This window comes from Microplitis demolitor, chromosome 2, assembly GCF_026212275.2.
Source record: "Microplitis demolitor isolate Queensland-Clemson2020A chromosome 2, iyMicDemo2.1a, whole genome shotgun sequence".
NCBI classification, from domain to species: Eukaryota; Metazoa; Arthropoda; class Insecta; order Hymenoptera; family Braconidae; genus Microplitis; species Microplitis demolitor.
The window spans coordinates 6470977-6478279 of record NC_068546.1 but is presented as its reverse complement, the minus strand read 5'-3'; positions in this window follow the sequence as shown (position 1 = coordinate 6478279).

Genomic DNA, 7303 nt, shown 5'->3' with positions numbered 1-7303 from the left:
GTCACAGGACATAAAAAAAAGTACGTGTCAAGGAAATAAATTATTTTTCTAAATGTGCATTTATCTAATTGTTACATAAATATTCTGTCATTTTAAAATAATATTTAATTATTATTAATAACATTCTCTAAGGCTCACTAATATATTTTATTATGCCTACTTTATAAGCTCTACAGGTAATCAATTTGATTTTATGCTTGCTACTTAACGCTTATTTATCTTTACTAAATATTTTGTAGTCTCTAATAATTTGTTTTGTTGGTGGATTATAAAATATTTAGTTAAAACAAACAAATATATGATTGGCAATAGGCAATCAAATTATTTTGTTGTCATAACTAAAATCTAGTTGTCAGAAGAAAATTTTTTTCTCAGTATAGGCTTTGTCTATACACGGTGTTTTTAGTTTAAATTATGCATCAAATATCATTTTTATAACCCACTTATACTATATCTACTCTTTATAGAATTTTCGTCTGTCTGTCTCTCTGTCTGTTTGTACGTTTATAACTAATCAACCAGTTATCTGATTGAGATGAAATTTTTTATCCATATACAAGATACTGTCACTTGAAATATAGGCAACTTTTTAGATCAATTATTAATCGAAATTCGGGTGCATAAATTATTTTTTCTCGCCTCCGGGCGGAAAGCGTCAACTTTCGTCCCTCTGTGCAAAACGAAGTTGCCGCTTTCCGCCTCCGTCGACGCGAAAAATAGTAAACACACCACGGGAAGTAAATAAGAAAGCCTCAGATCACATATAATTGTTGGCCAAGGCGAAGCCGAGTTACTTTCCTAGATGTGTAATATACTATTTTAAAAGTATGACAAAAAAAAACAGATAAATTTCAGCCATCAATTGTTTTTATATAACACGTGTCAATTGTTTTTTATGATTTTTTTCTGTAGATTAAATTTTGTTCCATTTATCAATTGTTTCTGTCAATTAAATCGTATATCACATTTTATTAAACAGTCGTGTTTTTTAACTATATGTGTTGCCGAGTCGAAATACGGTTTGAATGGTGTCATGTCGGTATCCTCACTAAATGGCTATAATAAAATGTGTTCCAAAAAGGATATGTGAGGGGGCGTCATACGTTAATATACTCCCGTTTTTAAAATATATGTGTTACAGAGTTGAGATTCGGTATGAACGCTTATGATGTAATGTAGGTATTTTTTATATAACGGCTTTACTAAAATCAACTCCTAAGAAGGGTTGCGTGGGCGTCTAACGTTAATATACTTCTGTTTTTCAAATAATATGTTACAGAGTTTTACATCGGCATGAGCGTTTATTAAGGATGTAAGTATCCCTCATATAACGGCTTTGCTAAAATCAACTCCTAAAGAGGTTCGGAGGGGGGGGGGCATACGTTAATATGCTCCCGTTTTTCAAATATATGTGTTTCCGAGTTCAAATTTGGCATGAACATTTATTATGGCATGTAGCTATCTCTCATAACACAGATTTCCTAAAATTAACTCTCAAGGTGGTTAGCGAGGGTGTCAAACGTTAATATGCTCCCTTTTTTCGAATATACTGGTCACAGAAATTAAAGGATACAAAAAAAATTGTAAATATTTAAGCAAATTTCAATTTACTGTAACTTGGAGGAAAATGGTAGTACACTCAGAAAATTAAGTAATTGTGTTTATTATGCTAAATTTTTAATTCCGATCATCTAGAATGATTAGAACGTTTTTCAGTGCAAAAATACATATGTATATTAATAGTAACCGATACCCAGGTAGGAATCGCCAAGGATGACTATAGGCCGAGCCTTGGCCCTGTTGTCACTTGCCAAGCTTCGGCAGCTGACCATTGGCCTAAGCCTCGGCCAAGGCTTGGCCCGATGGTTTGATTACGTTCAGCCAAGCCTTGGAAGCTAACCATTGGCCCAAGTCTAGGCCGAGGCTTGGTCCATTGGTTTCATTAAATTAAGCCGAGCCTTGGGTAGTGACCATTGGCCCAAGGATCGGCCGAGGCTGGGCCCGATAGTTTAATTTTTGTCAAGCCGAGCCTTGGCAACTGACCATTGGCCAATGCCTCAGCCTGTGTTAAATTTTTATTTAATATTCAAATTATCAAGTTTACATGTATCTATATATATGTATATAGAGAAGACCAGGGCATAACGGTCTACCGAGCATACGATTAATATCAATAATTTCCATTTGATTAGTTACTTCTATGTACAAAACTTTAGTAAACATGAAATTTTTATTTTTGGCGGGCAAAATGGGGTACATTTCACATCATTGGATTAATAAATCGTTTCCCTTCGATTAGCTTAATTATTAATTGTTATTCAATAAACAGAAAAAACAATTCTATATTTTTTATTTGCTATTATTCCGAACCCAAAAAACGTATTTTTTTATTTTTTAGATTACAGATTATTTGACATTATTTCAAAAATTTTATCAATTAATAAATAAAATATTATTCTCGAATATTTTTAGTGGCTGAATTTGCCCCAGGTATAGATAATCAGCCGAAAAATGGATTAATATATTAATTTTTTTTTAATTTGATGATAAAAATATGAATCATTTTTTCAGAATTTTCGGATGGTCCATTTTGCCCCAGGTGTCATGTGTAGGGCTAAAAATGCGCAAATATATCGGATTTATAGCAATTAGACGAAAAAAAAAAAAAAATTTTTTTTTTTAATATTTTGGGAGTACTCCGTTTTGCCTACTCTACCCCCTTTTGCCCCCCCCCCTCCTTTCCTAATAATGCTACTTGATCTTACTCTTAATTTATTCATTTATATTAAATCATGAAATTACAAATTAATAAATATATTCCATTACTCAACAGACAATTTTAAGTTCATTAAAGAAAACTACATGTCACCTCATCTTTACGATCTAATATTTTTGAATTAAATTGTATTTAAATAATTTAACAAGCAAAAAAATTATGATCATCTGGACATCAGATTTAGCACAGTGAAAATCGTCCCGGCCTAGTAAACAGAAGGATCTCAGTTCAAACCCCGGTAGCGCCCAAATAATTTTATTCGTTATTTCCCATTAATTCAGAAATTAGTTATTTACACTCTGATGTAATGCCGATAAAAATGTGATCAAACTTTTTTTTAATTATATTGATTTATTTAAATAATAATATTTTAGATCGAGCATTGCGCGAGCTTCAGATTTTTTGCTTTCCGAGGTTTGGCCGAGGCTTGATTTTTTGTTTCCCAAGCCTTGGCCAAGGCTCGATTTTTCGTTTCTTAAGGCTTGGCCCAAGCCTGGTTTTTTTGTTTGCCAAGGCTTGGCGACATAGTTATCACCCTAGGCCTGGGCCAATCCTTGGCCCGATGTTTAGCCAAGGCTCGCGCTAAGGCTCGGAACTCTGGCATGACGACTGACCAATGCCTGGTCCGAGCCTTGGCCAGTGGTCCCTTCCTACCAGGGATATATTAGGTTCCAATTGGGAATTACTGTAGCATGCCGAGTAGGTCTAACCCAGTCGGAAACCGGTCGGGAACTTGTTGGGATATCCCGATGCAAAAATTAGGTACCTGACAACATATCTATCATCAACTTCTCCCTCATTGTAGCTATGGGCTTAAACGTGTTAGAACGAGTAATCCTGGTGACGTCAGAAATATTAATGTAAGTAGTGAAGCTATACACCCACATTTTTCGACTTCAATAGCTTATCCTTATAAAAATTCAGCATATTTACGCTTCGAAATTTCAAAACTTTATTACATGTTCATTTCCAATTTTTTTTTTTTGTTCATAAAATATTTGCAAAAAATTTATTTTTGGGGGTCTTTTTATTTTTTTTAATTACCCTGGGGTGGTGATTTTTTTATTTTAGGAGGTATTGGTGAGTGACATCTTAGACCTCCAACTGAATTTGCACCAACTTCGAGAAATGTCTCCCATCTCGGAGTTTTAACTGGACTAGCAGCTATTATTGTAAAAATATCATGTTAAAAAATTGAGCTAATTTGAAGTTACAAATAAAAACTATGGAAGGCTTTGGAGGGTTAAAATATTTTTTTAAGAAGCTGATTTACTCCTTCATATGCTATACTTTTAGGGCATTGAGGATTTGAGTAGCACTTGAAAATACATGGTAGGCCATGGAGGGTAAAAATACTATTTGAAGAAAGTGATTTACTCCTTCATACGCTACTTTTTAGACATTGAGGACTTAAATAACATATTAGATTCAACAGCAAGCCCAACATCAGAACAATTGAGGTTTTTCAGACTCAAGTTACTTTTTTAGTTTTGACTCAGGATGTTTGATATACCCAATAATATAATTATCCATTACGTTCATTACTATCAAGTATCACTGAACCAGTTAATTTTATGCATTAAAGTAATCAAAAATTAATTAGCGAAATCAACAATCATGACAAATTACAAGTTGTTTTATACGATGCATTCTTAGAATGTGTTAAGAGAGACTTGAACTTTTTTTCTCTTACGTACTTGAGGAGACGAATAGAAATTTTCACTAAATTAGACCTTTGAAAGCAAGATGACACAGTAGTGTACCGAGCTTTGGTATATATCTTGTAATAAAAGCTTTCATTTGGCATAAAGACAGACAAAATTATCTTCAGACCGCTCTCAATAAAAGTTTTATAGAGCTGTATACGCTTAAAAGCTTACATTTGTTTATACAAAAAAAAAGTACATATATTGGATGAAGAATCGACTTTTATGTAGCAGTAAATTTTATATTTTTATTATATGTTTGCCACTGAAGGTTTGAATTAATAAACGAAAACAATCAACTGGTAATACGAATAGTAAAATTACAATTATAATTAAATAAATTTATTTAACAGGTGTTTAAACTTTTTTCTCTATCACATTCAAGTGAACAAACGGTATACTATCCTTGTTGCACTTGCGCAGTAAATGGAAACTCTGTCCACGTTTTTCTCAAACAAATAAACTTTGTTGAAAAATAAATACATAGATTGCTAGATTATAGTGACTCATCAATACTCGTTTTTAATTTTGCAATCAGAAGTTTTGTTTGAGACGAGAGAGAAGCTTGGAAAAAACATACTATATATAGACCTTTCTTAAATTTTAAGTAATTGATTTTTAATGAACATTTTACAATGCATATTTATTCTCCTTCTATACTTTACGTTTCATTCTCTATCGACTAATCTTTTTCAAGATCAGATAGGGGTGGAAGGAGATATCCTACGTAGCAAGTAAAAGTTAGTCGTATATAGCCGTAGCTGGCATTGAGCGAAGCTACTCTCATTCTGTGGGGTGTGCTGGGTGTCAATTGACGGTGCGAAATATTCAGTGATGACTTTTAATGCGGAGGGTTTTCTTTCACACCGTTGTTTGGTATTATGACCTCAAATAATTTCTGATAATATAATCTATAGTTAAAAATGATTAAATAATACATAGGAGTTGCAGGACTAGTATTGAGGGCATTGAGGAGTTGAGTAGCATCTTAAAATACATGGTAGGTCATGGAGGATAAAAATACCATTTAAAGAAAGTGATTTACTCCTTCATACGCTACTTTTAGGAAATCGATGTCTTAAACAACATATCACTTTCTTTTGAGGCTTTTGAAGCTCAAATTACTTTTTTAGTTTTGACTCAGGATGTTTTATACAATTACCCATAAATAACAACTATCAGTGAACCAATTAATTTTATGCATTGAAGCAATCAAAAATTTATTAGCGAAATCAAGAAATGTGATAAATTAAAGTTATTTTATTCGACGCAATCTTAGAGTGTGTTAAGGGCGCCTTGCACTTTTTTCTCTGTCGCACTTAAGGAGACGAAGAGAACTGTCTTTGTTGCACTTGTACGGCAAATCAGGGAATTTCCAGATTTTTCTCGAAGCCGAATGGAAATTTCCACTAAATTAGACCTTTGAAAGCTAGATGATTCAGTAGTGCATAAGGGTTTGGTATGTATCTTTTGATAAAAGCTTTAATTTGGGAGAAAAACTTAGACAAGATCATCGGCAAACCCCTCTCAATAACAATTTTATATAGTATTATATACATTCGTGCGCTTACAATTGTTTATACAAAAAAAAAAGTTTTGGATGGAGAATCGATTATTATGTAGCAGTAAATTCTACATTTTTATTATATGTTTGCCACTGAAGGTTTGAATTAATAAACGAAAACAATCAACTGGTAATACGAATAGTAAAATTACAATAATAATTAAATAAATTTATTTAACAGGTGTTTAAACTTTTTTCTCTATCACATTCAAGTGAACAAACGGTATACTATCCTTGTTGCACTTGCGCAGTAAATGGAAACTCTGTCCACGTTTTTCTCAAACAAATAAACTTTGTTGAAAAATAAATACATAGATTGCTAGATTATAGTGACTCATCAATACTCGTTTTTAATTTTGCAATCAGAAGTTTTGTTTGAGACGAGAGAGAAGCTTGGAAAAAACATACTATATATAGACCTTTCTTAAATTTTAAGTAATTGATTTTTAATGAACATTTTACAATGCATATTTATTCTCCTTCTATACTTTACGTTTCATTCTCTATCGACTAATCTTTTTCAAGATCAGATAGGGGTGGAAGGAGATATCCTACGTAGCAAGTAAAAGTTAGTCGTATATAGCCGTAGCTGGCATTGAGCGAAGCTACTCTCATTCTGTGGGGTGTGCTGGGTGTCAATTGACGGTGCGAAATATTCAGTGATGACTTTTAATGCGGAGGGTTTTCTTTCACACCGTTGTTTGGTATTATGACCTCAAATAATTTCTGATAATATAATCTATAGTTAAAAATGATTAAATAATACATAGGAGTTGCAGGACTAGTATTGAGGGCATTGAGGAGTTGAGTAGCATCTTAAAATACATGGTAGGTCATGGAGGGTAAAAATACCATTTAAAGAAAGTGATTTACTTCTTCATACGCTACTTTTAGGAAATCGATGTCTTAAACAACATATCACTTTCTTTTGAGGCTTTTGAAGCTCAAATTACTTTTTTAGTTTTGACTCAGGATGTTTTATACAATTACCCATAAATAACAACTATCAGTGAACCAATTAATTTTATGCATTGAAGCAATCAAAAATTTATTAGCGAAATCAAGAAATGTGATAAATTAAAGTTATTTTATTCGACGCAATCTTAGAGTGTGTTAAGGGCGCCTTGCACTTTTTTCTCTATCGCACTTAAGGAGACGAATAGAACTGTCTTTGTTGCACTTGTACGGCAAATCAGGGATTGTCCAGATTTTTCTCGAAGCCGAATGGAAATTTCCACTAAATTAGACCTTTGAAAG